Genomic DNA, 18,139 nt, shown 5'->3' with positions numbered 1-18,139 from the left:
AGACAGTCTCTATTTTGGAAATTACAATAATGATGAACCATACAGTAGACGGAGTCATTATTTTCTTCAAGGTAGTCCTCTCTTGAATCTGCCAGCAGATCTTTTTGCTTTCCACCGAAAATGGCGATAATCCATACACCACAATCAATACATATAATACATCGTGGCCAATATGTAACTACATCCAGCTATTCTTGCGAAGTACTGGCGTAGTCTTTAATGTTATGTCTTACAACTTACTGGGATTCAGTTAGACCGTTGTAGTAATGAAGATTTAGCAGGGCGTAACTGATGTCTGTATAATTTCCAACTGGTGCCACTTCTGTGTGCCACGAAAATACTAACGTGCAATTAAAATTAATTGATGTGGTGTTTGCAGGAATGGATCTGACGTAAGAGAAGTTTCCTAGTCCAACACAGGGGTGACAATTCCATGCCATCTTATTTTCTAATGACCTGAAGGCATTCAAGTGAATTGCAAATGAAGTTTTTAATGTCATTATCATTAGCCTGAAACTTCTATAACTGGATACCACCGAAAGATGAGCTACAAACAGTAACGGTCATTCAAGCCATTCGTTTCCTTTTGGTGTCAAGAGCGAAGCCTCATTATCACAGCAATACATTACTGACAGTGAATTCATATTTACTGCGGCAGCAAGCCACTATATTCCCGTTGAGGAACGCAGTAATTAAGTCGAATACTGTAGATTAATTTCTTTCTCATTATATTTCGGAAAGAATCAGAATCGCTAGGAAATCAGTTGAACATGTAACACTGATATCGTCAGACAGTTACTTGATGTGACTGCTGATGGTTCTTTACCTCAAATAAAAAAACTGTGCTTCGTTACCCAATCCATTGCCATTAAAACTATAAAATATTTGGTTGCAATAAAGCATGACTTAAGGAAGGCAGAATATATTTTGCTTAATATCTTTCTCGTCTTACAGTCGTGTATACAAACAGCCTGGTCAGATTGATGTCATTGTTGTACCAGTCTCGATCATTTTAATTTATTTTCACATGGTGTAGCTATAGAAACTCTTTGTTTTAAGTGTGATGGATACAAGTATCAGCGAAGCAAGCTTTAGTACTAACATGTTAAATGGTCTCTTATTTAGTTTTTCTATTTCACTCCTTTTGTTTAGGATTATACGAACTCGTATGAGATGTTTTACTATTGGAGACCAGTTTTTTCTAAAAGTAACTGAGGCTCATTTACAAGAGGTGAAAACAAAGTAATTATTGACTCCTAAAAGGATATATTAACGCATTGTTCGGAAATGAATTTATTAATTTCTATACTAACATTCTGAATATTCATGGCTCAGACTTTTAAGCTTATAGTTGAAACAGTTTTATATTTTGGATTCCTTTTGCTCTGTGTGCGGTATGTTGCTCGTAAGTAGTTCTACTTTTACCATTCCAGGTTGGTAAATCCTATCCGAATTAATAGTGAAGACGTACAGAATTGCTTATATTAATGAAGATACATTGTGGGGTAACGGCAACTGGAGAAATAAATTTCAAGTTGTAATCGATCTAGGACACCCCAGTTACAGTATGCATAGATTCAGTTATTTATCATTTCAGCTACATCAGCTAACGTCACGGTTCATCTTTCAGCTACAACTTAATAGTTGGTTCTTCCTATTCCTTCCAAACGCAATAGTTACCCAGAAAGGCCATCAACTCTCGGAGGACGAATACAACGAAACTGTAACTAAATGAAGTGCAGTGACTTTAGCAGTGGAAGGAAGATTATGATTTCAAGTGCTACCGAGAATTAAGTCGTACAGTTTGCATTGAATAGTTCATCTGTCGCTTGTTAAAAGCATGAGCTGATCGTAGACTGGAAACTCGATACATGCTTCTCTGCGATTTTCCTACTTGAACGTTTCATAGGCGGACACAAATCCTCAAATCACCAGATGGTCTCCCACGCTACTTTCAAATTTTGTAGATTATGGGCCTTTAACGATGGATGTAGCTGGAAATTGAGCTACAGTTTATGCTCGTACAAAACGAAAGCCTCTAGGCATTGCATTTCTTAACCACTTTATGCGGGAGCAGCCTACTGCTGGTCTTACATTCTTCAGTACTGCAATAAGGGGGAACGGCCATTTGCATACCTGTGTAAATTTAGTATGTATAATATCATGTGACCAACGTCTTGGTGCATGACCTTCAACTGGACGTCATGTTGATCTGTAATCCATCGGGTACATTGTGCCAGATAAGAGGACCTACTATTTAACGTGGAATGCGAACCATGTGTCGTTCCTGGTGAAACTTTACGTAACTGAAAGCTGAAGGGTACATTAAAATCTGACTAAAATATTCGCTGGTGCGAAAGGGATTTGATCCCATACTTTTCGGTGTTCAGACATGCACTTTACCCCTAGCTCACCAGGTGCAACGCAGTTAATCTGTCTGTTCCTGTTTTCATGAGCCCTACATGAGACATGTAAAACATGTAGAAAGAGGAATTACCGCAGAATATACTGAACATACCACTCCTCTAAATATGAAGATCATGATTTGTCTCCCTTATTCATTTCACTTGATACCATGCCACACTATTGTTCTAGTAAGTTATATGATGTTACTGGCTCAAAAGCTTTACAATGATATAATTGTATCTCTGTTGTGCTGACACACAAAGCATGCAGTAAATAAAATTCCACCTTGTAATAATTCCTTTTTTAGTAACGTTACTGCTTTTTGAGGAATGAACTTCATCGTAAGCCACGTGGTAGAAAAAGCTACTACAATTTATATTGACACGGAGGTTAGTGGGCCATTCTTTGCAATTTTGCCACACTATCTGGATTAAAATGACTGAAGGTTGAGTAATCCTACAAACCTGAAGGCAGAATTTAGAGAAATGTAAGGTAAGGCAGATTATTCAGTCTTCGAATACAGCTGAATAACATAGAGATATTAATTATGTATCTAGAAGTGACGTTGAAGGGCTATATGAAATAGAAAAAGCTCATAAAGTCTGTTGTTTGGAAGGTGAAAGGCCGACCTCGGTTTGTTGGGCGAAATCTAGAAAAGACATCTACAGGGTCTGGCAGAACGAGTAGTGCTTTTTGACTCGTAGTACATCGGTCTTGTGCCATCGCAAAATACGTATATGGGTTCTGTGTTGAGGAATAGCTACCATCATTTTGTAATTATCACCTTGCGGAAGTTAGAGCTTCATGCAGTGACCACCGAGGAGTTTTTCAGTAATAGCGAGTCTCGCAACACAGTTCGACGACTCTCCCGTCGCAATTTTAATTCAAAACGACATGACAGTGTCTTGGGTCATAGGGCAATTGTACGGTAGATGCTACAATTCAGGACTACTGCATCATCTGTAGACAAGAAGAACGACACAGAGGACCAGCCAGCGACTGTAGAAGACGCAAGAAGTGATGATGACGATGATGTTTGGTTTGTGGAACGCTCAACTGCGCGGTTATCAGCGCCCGTACAAATTCCCAATCTTCGCTCAGTCCTATTTCGCCACTTTCATGAGTGATGATGAAATGACAACACACACACCCGGTCATCTCGAGGCAGGTGAAAATTCCTGACCCCGCCGGGAATCGAACCCGGGACCCCGTGCTCGGGAAGCGAGAACGCGACCGCGAGACAACGAGCTGCGGACAAGATGCTAGACGTACTCCTATCAAGTCCTCGTCGTTCCCCTTCCAGACGTGCCTAGGAGATAACGTAAGATCGTTCCCTGCGGCTCTACATCCGTGGTAACTGGCACTCCCATTCATACAAACTAAAGGTCGCACAGAAACTGAACTACAAGATAATATTGCCCGACTAACCCTCGTCTTGAGCTTTCTACCTCTTCTAGCATCCTTTTCGCAGATGCAAACTCACTTTATGGTGTTACACTGACAACCAAGTAAAGGACGTGTGTGATGTCTCATGACGTGTATTTACTTTATTTTCAAGGTGAGTGAGAACAAAGTTGTCAATATGTTTCGATATTCTGCTCCTTTTATATCCTTCTACTCATTCCATAGGACCCTGAGTTATGAGACTGTGTATAAAAAGCATGAGCTACATATTCTAGAGTATTGCTTGATACTTTGGGGTCCACAATTGGTCAGATTAATAGAAGAGATCGAAAAAATTCGGAGGCATGTTGATGAATTACTTACCGGTAGGTTTAATGTGCACCCGATTATGCTCTGTGAACACAAATTGGAATTTTTGCATGGAAGATATGGAAGATGACATTGTTTTCGTGAAGCACTGTTGAGAAATTGTCGGCACCCTGTTCTTGCCACTGGCTGCAAAATTATCCTGCTACCACTAACGCACATCTGACGTAAGACCGTTAATAACAACTAAATTGGGGCCTGTAAGAAAGCAAATACGCAAACCTTTTCCTATTGCTCCATTTGGGAGTGGAAATGGAAAGGGAATGACCAGCAGCGGTTCAAAAGTGCCTTCTGCCATGTATTGTTTGGTGGCTTGTGGACTGCGTATTTGCTGTAGACGATAGATTATCCGAATATCGATCAACCGAAACATCGGTTAACCGAAAGTATTCCAGACATCAGTTTCAAGTTATCGTGCCATACCATTCCGCTAGCGGCTTCTTGTGGTTTGCCGGTCCATCACTTTCTCTCTCTCTGCCAACAATGTGCAAATACGTCCTCTAGTCTTCACTTGTCGAATTCTGGAGGACGACGGTTGAATCCCGCGTCCGGCCATCTTGATTTAGATTTTCCATGATTTTCCTAAATCGCTTCACGCACATGCCGGGATGGTTCCTTTGAAAGGGCACGGCCGACTTCCTCCCTCATCCTTCCCTAACCCGATGTGACCGATGACCTCGCTGTTTGGTCCCTTCCCCCCAATCAGCCTTCTTCATTCGTCATCGGCGTGTGAGCCTTCACTTGTACCATCGTGCTCTAGTTCTACCATTCACAATGGCTAATAATCATAAAAGCGTTGTTCACGTAAAGTATTAGACCAACTGAAGAACGGTGTTAGAGAAACAAATTTTGTTAGGGAATATGGAGTTGAACGTGCCACTATATCGGATATTAAGAAATAACAGGGATAACATAACAAAATTTGCAAGTCATCTACACTGTGAAGACGGAACTTCACACAGAAAACTTTTAAAAATGCAGAAAACCTGCATTTAAATACTGCAGTTTACATACGGTTCACGCAGGATCGTGAAGCACAGTAAATTAGAGATCATTTTATTTGTGAAAAAGCGCATGACACGAATAAGAAATTACAGGGTAAGAATGAGTTTTAAGCGACTACAGACTACCTTATGTGTTTCATATCTACGCTCACAATTAGGAAACTGGACACTCAATGCGAGAAAGTCGGCTTATACTGAAGCAGCTGAACATTTTAAAAGATTTTTTTTAATGTGATAAATAGGGAGGGCTACAAAAAAAAGATTTCTGCAACTCAGACGAAACTCGTTTGGTCCTAAGAAAATACTAACATAACCCCAGTGTACGAGGAAGAAATGTCAGAACCTGATCATGAATCATACAGTCCTCCTATCACTGCTATGCTTTGCGTAACTGCTACTCCAACGAATAGGCTACCCTTGTTGATCGTAGGGATCTTACGGAATCTGCGGTGCTTTATGGGACTGAAAGAATTGTCGGTCACCTACAAGAATCGAATGGATTCGAGGGTGGATTCAAACATTTTCTCAGAATGCTATGGCACTGAATTTATTCCTGCTGTCAACATACAACTAGTAATTCTCAAAACGTTGTTACTAATTGATACCGCTCCAAGTCATACGTCAAACTTTTCAATGTATAAACAAATTGGAAAGTTTAAATTTGGTCTTCGGCTCCCAAGGTTACTCCACTCGTCCAACTGATATATCAGAGATCATTGAAAGCTTCAGTCGGTATTAAACAAAGACATTTCTTAGTATGGTTCTGATTGGGGAAGGATGTGAAGCAAATACAGTTTGTGAAAAGTACATCGAAATTATTGGGAAAGATGCTGTATATATGACAACAAAAGCTTGCGCTATTGTGAAGGACTCCTACCCTTCCAACAGATGAGCTTGTTACTGCAACAGAAGTCCCACCGAATAGCCAGTTTTTGTCATAAATGGCAGGGCTGATTAAAGAAGCCCCAGAAAGGGAAGGATGTGAGCGGAAAACATTCATGACTGGCTGATGTGCTGCCGATGACCGTGGTCATCAGTTACTGGCGGACGACGAAGTCATTGCTAGCGTCATCGATGACAGAGACCCTTGCGACGACGAGGAAGAGCCTAGAGACAACAGTATTGTAAAATAACCGTTCATTGATGAGTATTTCCACTGCCTTGAGATGGCAGTTAAGTTGTTTGAGAAACATTACCAGCGTGACATTGTCAGCTGCTGTGTTTAAGACGTGTGTGAGATTCAGCGGCAAGAAAGCGTGTATCCGCTGTAAAGCGTAAGTCACTTTTGGAGTCTTTTCGTAAACTTTAAGGTCACTTTAATAGTAAATGACTACTTTTTATGAGCTATGTATATTATCTGCAGTACACGAGAAATATATTCTTTCTTTCTTTCTTTCTTTCTTTCTTTCTTTCGCTTGTGCCTTCTTACCACCAGACGCAGGGTCGTCATGGTAAATCAGATTTGGCAATGTTAGATTAAGGGGTGACTGGATGTCCTTCCTGCCTCCATCCCATACCCCCCGAAACGGAATTAGTGTACCCCAACTGCCTGCGACTAGTGTAATCCATGGAGTAGTGCGAAACTGGTCAGATGACTGTGAGCTACGTAACTGAGGCAAGACGTGGGGACCAGCCCAGTATTCACCTAGGGGATGTGAAAAACCGCCTAACAACTACATCCATGCTGGCCGTCACACCGACCGTCGTCGTTAATCCACAGGGAGGATTCGATCCGGGACCAGCCCGCCTACCCGAGTCCACGAAGCAGCGCACTAGCGCTCTCGATTAACGTGGCAGTTTTAGATGTGAAATGAATGTAGTTTGGTATTTAATACAATACCTATGTATTTGTTTCATATCGCTCACGTGTTAGTGGTACACTTGTTTTTCGTAAACATTCGCTTATCCAAAAAATTGGTTATTTTATTTCCGTTAGATACAAACTGTTCAAAATGACTCTGAGCACTATGGGACTCAACATCTGCGGTCACCAGTCCTCTGGAACGTAGAACTATTTAAACCTAACTAACATAAGGACATCACACACATCCATGCCCGAGGCAAGATTCGAACCTGCGACAGTATCGGTCACACGGTTCCAGACTGAAGTGCCTAGAACTGGTCGGCCACACCGGCCGGCAGATGCAAACTGTTTCGATTAATCAACGCTCTGCTGCAGATGTTGATGGAGAAGTAAGCATATATTACAGTATCAACTTTTTCTGGTTGAAGATTGTATGCTACAGACTACAGAACAATAGGGCACTGCTCCTTAAAGATTACATGAATCTAAGTATGTCCTGAAAGACTGGGTGATCAAAAATTCGCTCACCCGAACACCACAACACGATTTTTGGCCGACTAACATAAAAAAAAGTCTGTCACAAAATTTCGTCCCGTGCCACTTTTCGGTGCAAAATAGACGTATATGGAAGACAGTTTGGCAACACTGTAACCACATGTATAGCAAGTACATTCATTCAATACTGTGTACATGTACTGCGCAGTTCAAGCATATGGCAATGTACCTGAGAATAATCTTATCTAAGAGTTCGATTCCAGGTCTATGTTTAGTTTTTTAAATTTATAATTTTAATCAGCCTAATGACGCTGTACAAACAGCAGTTTCTTGAACTATACATATCATACGTGTTTTAGTGTTGAACCTAATAATTAGCGATCAGACATTTCAGTAACAGTCTTGATCAGTAATGATAAAATTAAGTATTTGTCAAAGACCGTAAAAAACTATAAGTCTAATCAACTTAGAGATATTAAGCATACATAGTACATTCAATAACGGCTGTCGGTTGTAACCTGCTGATGGTGGTGATGATGATACAAATAGTAACACTGTTAGGTAAATAATTATCCGAGTGGGACGGACATCGGAATATGTGATGTACATGTACAGCCAAACAAATGATTACAGTTTCAGAAAAGAATTGGATGATTATTTCAAGAGAAAGAGCTTCTCAAATTGAGCAAGGCAATACCGTGTTATTCCACCTCTAACACTTACGCAAGCAGAAATTCGTCTTGGCATTGATAGACAGAGTTTCTGGATGTCCTCGTGAGGGATATTGTGCCACATTCTGTCCAGATGACGAATTATATCTTCAAATCCCAAGCTGGTTGGAGGACGCTGCTTTTAGCGCTGCAAAAATCCTCAGTCAGGGAGAGATATGGCGAACTTGCTGGCCAAGGTAGGGTTTGAAAAGCACGAAGACAAACAGTAGAACCTCTCGCCGAGAGCAGGTGGGCATTATCTTGCTCATATGTAAGCACAGGATGGCAGGCGATGAACGGCAACGAAACAGTATGGAGAATATCGTCGACGTACTGCTGCGCTTCAAGGCGCCACGGATGAGAAATCAAAGCCATCCTGCTCTGAAATGCGATGGCACTCCACCACTATCTGGGACGCGTCCAGCCTGAAATCTCAGTCACTAGAATGGAAGTGTCTTCAGTGATGAGTACTTTTTCGAATTCAACCCCATTAACCAGAGAAGCTCCTCTTGGGTAAAGTATTCCGGAGGTAAAATACTCCCACATTCGGATCTCCGGGAGGGGACTACTCAGGAGGACGTCGTTATCAGGAGAAGGAAAACTGGCGTTCTACGGATCGAAGCGTGGAATGTCAGATCCCTTAATCGGGCAGGTAAATTAGAAAATTTAAGAAGGGAAATGGATAGGTTAAAATTAGATATAGCGGGAATTAGCGAAGTTCGGTGGCAGGAAGAACAAGACTTTTGGTCAGGTGAATACAGGGTTATAAATACAAAACCAAATAGGGGTGATGCTGGAGTAGGTTTAATAATGAATAAAAATGGGAGTGAGGTTAATCTACTACAAACAGCATAGTGAACGCATTATTGTTGCCAAGATAGACACGAAGCCCATGCTCACTACAGTAATACAAGTTTATATGCCAACTAGCTCTGCAGTCGATGAAGAAATTGATGAAATGTATGATGGGATAGAAGAAATTGTTCAGGTAGTCAAGGGAGAGGAAAATTTAATAGTTATGGATGACTGGAATTCGAGAGTAGGAAAAGGGAGAGAAGGAAACATAGTAGGTGAATACGGATTGGGGGTAACAAATGAAAGAGGAAGCCGTCTGGTAGAATTTTGCACAGAGCATAAATTAATCACAGCTAACACGTGGTTCAAGAATCATGAAAGAAGGTTGTATACATGGAAGAACATTGGAGACACTAAAAGGTATCAGATAGATTATATAATGGCAAGACAGAGATTTAGGAACCAGGTTTAAATTGTAAGACATTTCCAGGGGCGGATGTGGACTCTGACAACAATCTATTGATTATGATCTGTAGATTAAAACTTAAGAAACTACAAAAAGGTGGGTATTTAAGGAGATGGGACGTGTATAAACTGACTAAACCAGAGGTTGTCGAGAGTTTCAGGGAGAGAATAAGGGAACAATTGACATGAATGGGGGAAAGAAGTACAGTAGAAAAAGAATGGATAGCTTTGAGGAATGAAGTAGTGAAGGCAGCAGACGATCAAGTAGGTAAAAAGACGAGGGCTGGTAGAAATCCTTGGGTAACAGAAGAAATATTGAATTTAATTGATGAAAGGAGAAAATATAAAAATGCAGTAAATGTAGCAGGCAAAAAGGAATACAAACGTCTCAAAAATGAGATCGACAGTAAATGCAAAACTGCTAAGCAGGGATGGCTAGGGAACAAATGTAAGGATGTAGAGGCTTATCTCACTAGGGGTAACATAGATACTGCCTACATGACAATTAAAGAGACCTTTTGAGAAAAGAGAACCACTTGTATGAATATCAAGAGCTCAGATGGAAACCCAGTTCTAACCAAAGAAGGGAAAGCAGATAGGTGGAAGGAGTATATAGAGGGTCTATACAAGGGCGATGTACTTGAGGACAATATTATGGAAATGGAAGAGGATGTAGATGAAGATGGGAGATACGATACGATACCACGTGAAGAGTTTGACAGAGCACTGAAAACCTGAGTCGAAACAAGGCCCCCGGAGTAGACAACATTCCATTAGAACTACTGACAGCCTTGGGAGAGCCAGTCCTAACAAAACTCTACCGTCTGGTGAGCATGATGTATGACACAGGTGAAATACCCTCAGACTTCAAGAAGAATATAATAATTCCAATCCCAAAGAAAGCAGGTATTGAAAGACGTGAAAATTACTGAACTATCAGTTTAATAAGTCACAGCTAGAAAATTCTAACTCGAATTCTTTACAGACGAATGGAAAAACTGGTAGAAGTCGACCTCGGGGAAGATCAGTTTGGATTCCGTAGAAATGTTGGAACACGTAAGGCAATACTGACCTTACACCTTATCTTAGAACAAAGATTAAGGAAAGGCAAACCTACGTTTCTAGAATTTGTAGACTTAGAGAAAGCTTTTGACAATGTTGATTGTAATACTCTCTTTCAGATTCTAAAGGTGGCAGGGGTGAAATACCGGGCGCGAAAGGCTATTTGCAGTTTGTACAGAAACCAGATGGCAATTATAAGGGTCGAGGGGCATGAAATGGAAGCAGTGGTTGGGAAGGGAGTGAGATAGGTTTGTAGCCTCTCCCCGATTTTATTAAATGTGTATATTGAGCATGCAGTAAAGGAAACAACAGAAAAATTCAGAGTAGGTATTAAAATCCATGGAGAAGAAATAAAAACTTTGAGGTTCGCCGATGGCATTGTATTTCTGTCAGAGACCGAAAAGGACTTGGAAGAGCAGTTGAACAGAATGTACAGTGTCTTGAAAGAAGGATATGAGATGAACATCAACAAAAGCAAAACAAGAATAATGGAATGTAATGTAATTATGTCGGGTGATGCTGAGGGAATTAGATTAGGAAATGAGAAAGTAGTAAAGGAGTTTTGCTATTTGGGAAGTGAAACATGGACGATAAATAGTTTGGACAAGAAGAGAAGAGAAGAGAAGATTTCGAAATATGGCGCTACAGAAGAATGCTGAAGATTAGATTGGTATATCACGTAACTATTGAGGAGGTATTGAATAGAATAGGGGATAAGAGGAGTTGGGGCACAACTTGACAAGAAGAAGGGACCGTTTGGTAGGACATGTTCTGAGGCATCAAGGGATCACAAATTTAGGATTGGAGGGCAGCGTGGAGGGTAAAAATCGTAGAGGGAGACCAAGAGATAAATACACTAAGCAGATTCAGAAGGATGTAGGTTGCAGTAAGGACTGGGAGATGAAGAAGCTTGCACAGGATAGAGTAGCATAGAGATCTGCATCAAACCAGTCTCAGGAATGAAGACCACAGCAACAACAACAACAACAACAACAACAACCAGAGAAGAAATATCTGGAGACCCCCAGACAGCAGTGGGACACCAAACTACTTGTCATCCCCACACGGTCCGACAACCAGGAGTAATGGTTCGAGGTACAATTTCATTGCGTAGCAGGTTCCTTTTGGCTGTCATCTCCCGCACCATTACACACGGCGTAAAGTCGATGGTATTCTACGCCTCGTTTTGTTGCCCTTCATGGCAAGTCATCGTTGATTTACATTTCAGCAATATTATGCCCGCCTGCACATAGCGAGAGTTTCTGCTGCTTGCCAAACCGTGCCTTTGCCACCATGGTCGCCTGTTCTCTCCCCAGCCGGAAACGTTTGGAGCACTATGGGAAGGTTCCTCCAACCATCTCAGGTTTGAACGAACTAAAGCTCCAGTTGAACAAAATTTGGCTTGGTATGCCTCAGGAGGACATCCAACAACCCTATCAATCAATGCCACGCCGAATAACTGCTTGCATAAGGGCCAGAGGTGGACCATCAAGTCACTTACTTGCTCAGCTTTGGCGCTCCATCAGTTGACTAAATCAACCTACTTTTCTGAAACTGTAATGATTTGTTTGTTTGTACATGTACGTTCCATTTACTCATTTCCATCCCATTCGAATAATTTCTCCGTGGTGCACATTCCGCATCCCCCCCCCCTATCCTCCCCCCCCCCACCCCACCCCACCCTAGGTTGCACGTGCTAACTGGCTTTCTAGTCATAATGTTGACGAAATGTCCTAACAAATATAATGGACATGAAACTAGTTAGCAAGACTAATGTTACTAACGGATTTAACTAGTAGCTGGATGGCATAGTGGTAGCCAGGTTCAAGTATCGTTGATGAGGTATCCAATACCCTTAGATGATGTAACTTCTCTGATTGGATAAAACAGGCAGGGAGAGTACAACTGAAGAGAAGGCGGAACAGTACAGGCAACGAACAGGAAAGCATAGAGGTGTCCAGTAGCTTGGAGGACAAAAGAGTAAACAAGCAGAAGCAAAACATGCTTTTAAAAGTGAAATAATGGATATGTGGTTGCACGTATTTCTGTATTAGTATCAAATAAGTGCATGTATTTTTGTTACTATCAAATACGTGCATGTATTTTATATAACAACTCTTGTAATTGCTATAGAACGATTAGGAAACCAGATACCATACCACGCATCCCAGGCAATAAAAAAGATTAAGCTACAAGGAGAATGGGTCTCTCAGCTCGAGTATTTTGATGCAAGGTGCCACTCAATGCAACAGCCGGGGAGCACAGGTAACGGCTGTTGAATGAAGATACCTGTCGTTAATACGATTAGCATGTTAGCAGTTATCATTCTGCTACGTCCATTTTCCACATAAACACACGACAAGTAAGGAAACAGCGTTTGCAGAGCGCGTTTGGCTTATTATAGTCTTCTGTGGGTAGGAGCTGCCCCCAGAAAAAAAAATATTGCGATCATCGCATGGCGAGATCGTCGTTCGCTCCACCGAACACCTAGACGTACCAGTTCGGTATCATGTTGAAGTAGCCCACAAAATATAACAGACAATCATAAGTAACAAGCGTATGGAGTGTCATTTATCGTGAAAATTCTAAACTATTTCACTATTCCCCATTTGTCTCCCTCCAAATGAAAATTCCAAATGGCTCTCGGGTTTGACACCTTTCAGTAACATTACATTTATGTTTTTCTCGTGGTTTCAGGGAAGGTCAAAAACTCCTGTGAACATGCTGAACATTGTTTAGCAGACAGCACAATAGTATGTAAAATTCTCATACAGTCTTACAAACAGGTGGTAGATATCTTCTATAAAATGATAATATTAGAGTTGGTTTAATGTTTGAAAAACACAGTTTTTTAATAGTTTCGACTTCTATGTTTTAAGAAATTGTCCTTAATTTCCTCCTCTCTGACCACAAAGCAAATGTAGCCTTCCTGCATCCCACACAATACTCATACTCTGTTCCGAGATCATCTTCCGCTAGTTATAGTGATATTCTTAATAATGATGACAGAAGAGAGTAAAAAGGAAAACAGAGAGTGAACTTGATACGTTGTGGCAGACCTCAGGTGGTTATTTGGGAATCACCTCAGTAAACACCGAACTTTTGCGAAGTACCTGACTTTGCATGGCCATTTTATGCAGTTCATTTCGCAGTGTTCCGTCGGAAACGGTTTCAGATGGACTTGGATTCGTGGACAACACCAATTAATGTTGAGTTTCAAACTGATTATCATGGAGTAGGGGGGACACTGATCTCTGATTCGTGTACGTTAGGATCTTTTTACGACCACTGTTCTTCTACCATATTACATATTTGGAAATGGTACACATAATGGAACAAAACCACACACACACAAATATATAGGTTGAGTAACGTAAGACCTAACACACCTTTTATTTCATCAACGGTTACACATATCGAAATGCCCTGGTTTTGGCAAATTTTAGAGCTTCGAGAGGCACCTATTCTGTTGTTTGATTAATGTGTTTAGCGCTGGTATCAACGGAGATACTGAAGCAAGTACTTTTTCTTAAGTGGAACCCTGTACTTTTTATAACTGCATTCGACAGCTCTTGTGAAGACACAGAGATATAGCGTTTGTTAATGTTGGTGTTGAGTTCTGTTGGGGAAAAATTCCAGATGTTTCCTAGAATTTGAAAGCACAGTGGTCGGAATCGGCATTAGCGGAGCAAAAACAGCAAAGCGGAGCTTTCGTGCTACACTGTATCAGAATGTCAACGTATTTTCTTGTTTACTTGACTGTATTACAGGCCGCTAATTTCTGCTTCAACTTTCGTTCTGTGCAGACACGTACACCAATGAGAAGAAGTTGGATATACTATTTTTATACAGTGAATGCTAAACAAATGACTTAAAATAGTACAGCAGTATAAAGCTTTCTATCAGGATTGTCAATGTCTGACGCGCCAAGCAACTGCAAGAATTATTAAGCCGCTAGTGCGAACAGGTTGCCTGAACGTCAAAAAGAGTACAAGAAAGAAGACTGCAACTGACACAGAAAACGAAGAAGCTCTTGTAGATGCGACACTAGTGAATCCTCACAGTGGTCCGAGATATATTGCCAAGGAATGTGGAATCATCCAGACGAGCGTCATTCGACAGACTACCTGTATCTTTTCAGGCAATGGACGAGCATGATATCGAACGTCGTACACGATTTGGTCAGTTTTCCCTTCAGCAGTCCGGCTGGAGTGGCCGAGCGCTTCTAGGCGCTTCAGTCTGGAACCGTTCGACCGCTGCGGTGGCAAGTTCGAATCCCCCCTCGGACATGGATGTGTGTGATGTCCTTAGGTTAATTAGGTTTAAGTAGTTCTATGTTCTATGGGGCGGATGACCTCAGATGTTAAGTCCCAAAGTGCTCACAACAATTTGAACCATTTGAACCCTTCATCTAATGAGAGACAACCCTAAATTTATACAGTGTATGCACTTTACCAAAGAAGCAACATTTAGTATCGGAGCTGATGTAAATTTACGTTTGCTCTTTACTAAACAAGCAACATTTACCATCCACACTGAAGTAAATTTGCTTAGTACGGCATTACTGGGCAGCGAAAAATCCACACTGGCTTCGTCAGGTGCAACATCAACAGCCGTAGAGCGTAAACGCATGGTGCAACTTCATAGGAAATTACGCTGCAGGATCTTATTTCACCGTAGGGGTTCTTAATGCACATTGGTAAGCACACTTTCTGTATAATATTCTGCCGGTTCTTCTAGAAGAAGTACCGCTGGATATTCGGCAGTGTATGTGACTGCAACACGACGGTTGTCCAGCTCACTCCTCCACATACTGAATGAGAACTTTCCTGAAAGTTAGACGGGATGAAATAATATCAAATAGCCTGCGAGGCCAGAGACATGACTCCTTGATTTATGTCTTTTGGGAGCCTGAATGACGAAGCCTATGACGAAACCCCAACTACGTTAGACGATATGATTCTTCGAATCGCCAGTGCATGCTCTACTATATCATCCACTGTGATTAAATCTGTTCATCGTCCTTTCGAACGTTAAAACTTTGAACACAAGCTTCAATGAAGGATGACGTTATTTTTTGGAAGATAAAATTTATGATGTAAGGTTTTTGTGGGTACCAAATCAGAGTTGGGAATTTGCGTATTTCATTTACCTGTGCACGAAATTGCATTGAAGTGTCAGATAAGCCGACCGTGTGTATTGCACTTAGCTAGTAGCGCTGTCATATGCGCTGACAGTCAGCTTGAGACGACGTTTCGTCAAGAAGATAACGTATTTTGCGTTGTACAACTGGTGACCAAAGTGTTTTTAATAAAATATTTAGTTCAACGAATGTACCCCATGTGATATAATTTACAGTAGTGTAGGTAGGAAAAGTCATCCGAGAGCATGTGTTTTACCTATAAGATGCACACAGCCACGTACAGGAAAAGACAGTTCAAATCTTCCATTTAAGAGTTAGTTGTTTAATAGAATAGTTGCTTTTTGCACCGTATATGATGTCTTTATTTTTGAAGACTGAACAGTTGATTCCTCCTTTTCAACCCACGTAAATCTGGGAGGATACACAAATGTGAAATAGTTTTCCTAAGCCCTTTGTAATACGCTAGAGCCTAGCCTACGTCGTATTTCTACACACAAATTACAAAGGTAAACCTGCGTCTAGGTCGTAAGTTGGTTGAAGGAGAAATAAGTATTTATCCTTTAGCCCAGGCTTACCATACGTTTTTGAACTACGCAGACTGGTCGGAGAAGCCTGCTTCGCAATATTTGTATCGCAAATACCGTTTCCGGCCGACGTGCTCTCAAATTCTAGGACATTTCTCAAATTTCTTTACGAAAAGTTTCAATGTCAACACTACCAAAGGCTACATCACTAATTTTCTTCTCAGCGGCTATCGAATGGAGTTATAAAAAGTCTAAAATTGCATTAAAAATGAACTTACTGTAATATCTCAGATGATACCAGCGTTAAAAACATTAACCAAAACCACACGTGCCCTCCACGCTCTAAGATGTGCCGGAAACCGCGTTTAGCTAAATAAAGGGGTGTTACATCTTACTTGACTCACACTGTTTACCAACGCTCAAATAATGCCACAAACATTTGTAAAGTGTGTAAACTATGAATAACTTCTGTGATATTGTTTTAAAGACATGTAGGAATCAAACTCACCTTCCTGTATGATTCTTACTAGTACTCCTCCTGTTCGTGTGGCTAGTACGAGATGGTTACATTCTAGGTTTCGTACAAACATCTGAACAACAGCAGTGCAGTAATGTGAGCATTGAAATTAAGTGTTGTTAAATAATTATGATCATCAGTGTTTATTACTTCATAAATTAATAATGATTTTAAATTGTTTGGCGCATTCCACATGCATTACGATCATTCCACTTGGGATCTGTGGAAGGTACATTAGCAAACTCGTATGTGTTTTTCTTTGCAAATATTTATTGTGCATTCTCGTACTTCTGACATGTTGTACATGCTGAAGGATCTCCTCACTATGGATCAACTGGAAGGAAAAGTATACCTAATCTAAGATCTCTACTTCTTACCTTAATAACATGAACAACAAAGAGATTATTATCTTCAATTTTATAATGATCGATTCTCCTAACATCGAGTTTTAAATACTTTTGCAGCTTATTGTGAGAGTGAGCAATGTTGCTCATATGGCGATGTTATAGTTTGGCCACCACTGTAGCAGCCTTGAATGTGCATCGCATGGTCAATATTTGAACCTGTACTTGTTCTGAATTTATCATACAAGTCCTATATTCTATATAGAACCATTGCATTGCAAAGGCCATAAAAGCAAGGAGATACGGTTTCCTGGTTATGTCTCTCACTGTTAGCAAGGAGTCAGTGATCACTAATTACGCCAATGTCTCCATTAGCTTACGTCATAGATAATTCCACCCTCTTGGTAGTAATCAAATGCAACGAATCTTTTATACTCTGATTGAAGATAAAGACGAATTATACAAACCGTTCCTTGTAGATATATTGGACAGTCCATACGGTGAACCCACAAATTAGGAAACTTAATGGACGATCTGGTCATGGCCATGCTCAACCATGGTGACTCTTACCTGATATTCTGTCGTGTCCCCATGTCTTCCCATCACACTGCTCATACAAGCGACTATAACTCACACACACCAATATACGCTCATAAACATAGCTGCCATGACATACGCTGATGGTCCGAAACATCATGAGCACCTACTTAAAGCATGTTGGTCCTCTTCCGAAACGCAATGCCGCAGCGATTCCGCGTGGATTTAGGATAGGTTTCCAGAGTTTTGTGGCATCAGATGGATACGCACAGGTCACACACTTCCAGTAATTTACAGGTGGCTGCTCTGTGAGCTCGAAGTGGCGCCCGATATCGTCCAAATTCGGTTTCACCGGATTCAGATATCACGAACGTGATGAGCAAGACATCAACGTGAGTTCACTGTCGCGCTCCTCAACCATTCCAGTACGATTCTAGCCTTCTGGCACAGGCAGTTATCCTGCTGGAAGATGCCATCTCTGTTGAGGGTACCTCAAGCGTAAGGGTGTTACAAGTGGTCTCTAATAATGTTCACGTAGCCAACAGCTGTCATGGTGCCCTCGA

The sequence above is a fragment of the Schistocerca gregaria genome, chromosome 2 (genome assembly GCF_023897955.1).
Source record: "Schistocerca gregaria isolate iqSchGreg1 chromosome 2, iqSchGreg1.2, whole genome shotgun sequence".
In the NCBI taxonomy this organism is placed as follows: Eukaryota; Metazoa; Arthropoda; class Insecta; order Orthoptera; family Acrididae; genus Schistocerca; species Schistocerca gregaria.
The sequence above is the reverse complement of the archived record's forward strand: the minus strand, read 5'-3'. Positions refer to the sequence as shown.